A 1,124-nucleotide genomic window follows, 5' to 3' on the forward strand; every position below is an offset into this window, starting at 1 on the left:
ACACTCTTTCCTGTTGGACCTGTCCTTTCTGACAGTATTGCAGGCAATTCTAGATCTGCTATTTTGCCTCCAGCAAACTTTATTTTCCTATTTCCCAATTCTTTAGAGTCCTACAAGGAACTGCTTGACTTTGGGGTGATTATTGTGCTGGAATGAACAGGAGCCTTAATGAAGTTAAGTTACCAGAACAAGTGCTGTAGGGTAAGCCAGGACTGCAGCACTAAGGTAAGAAGGTTTAGCGGCTTCTCAGTTTTGCCACGCGGCTTTGCGGTTGCCCTGGAAGCGCAGGAGAGTGGAGAAACGCTGAACGCCGGAAGCACTTCATCCCAGAAGTCCGCGCGCCGCGCGCCACGTGATGGCCGGCTAGAGCGCGCCGGGGCTTTCGGTACTCCGGGCGTTCTCCGTAGCTTCCCTCTTCTCTCCCCGCCCCTGGGCCTCCGCGCTGACGCTGTCCGGGCGGGAGCCGAGCCGGAGTCGGAGTCGAAGCCGGAGCAGCAGAGACGTGGAAACATGGAGGCCTGAGCCGGTGTGCGCCAACCCGGCTGCGGCGGCGACCGCGGCTTGTTCTGTCCCCTCTGCCACCCGTTCGTCCGTCCGTGAGCTGGAAGCGGATCTCCCCGCCGGCTGAGACAGGTGGGCTGTGGCGCTGCCCCTGGCAGCGCGGCCGTGGGAGCCGGGCGGGACCCCCGCCCCTTGTCAGAGCGGGTTTGGGGACACTCTCCCCTCCCCCGGGCAGAAGGGTCCCTTCTGCCAGCGGGGGACGGGGCCACGAGAGCTGCCCCCCCACTTCCAGGATTCAGTGGCACTTAGAGCCGGGAAGTGAGGGGGTGTGCTAATCAAGAGAGTGAGAGAGGCCTCAGTCCGAGTCTGGTGTTGGGAGTTGGTCGTGGGTAGGGGGGGGATACCGAAGAGCAAGTCGATGCTTCGGAAGATGGGGTTGATGTGACAAGTGGGCGTGTGATGGGCAAGGTGAGCAATAATATTGATTGTTTTTTTGACGTACAAATTTTTATTGAGATGTAATTGACATACCACAAAATTCACCCTTTAAAAGTACAATTAAAGTATAACGCAGTGGTTTTCTGTTCTTTTTTTTTTTTTTTTTTTTTTTTTTTTGTGGCCCT

At 56.3% G+C, this 1,124-nt stretch overlaps 1 protein-coding gene across 1 annotated transcript in view; it reads left to right on the top strand.

Moving 5' to 3' along the window:
- Window positions 1-394: 394 nt before the first annotated feature.
- DYM (dymeclin) overlaps window positions 395-1,124 on the top strand; it is a 392,339-nt gene continuing 391,609 nt past the window's right edge. The window contains exon 1 of the mRNA XM_007465597.1: window positions 395-633. The gene's annotated coding sequence lies outside the window, so the exon portion shown is untranslated. The remainder of the gene's footprint in view (window positions 634-1,124) is intronic.

The sequence above is a fragment of the Lipotes vexillifer genome, unplaced genomic scaffold (assembly GCF_000442215.2).
Source record: "Lipotes vexillifer unplaced genomic scaffold, Lipotes_vexillifer_v1.1 scaffold36, whole genome shotgun sequence".
NCBI lineage: Eukaryota > Metazoa > Chordata > Mammalia > Artiodactyla > Lipotidae > Lipotes > Lipotes vexillifer.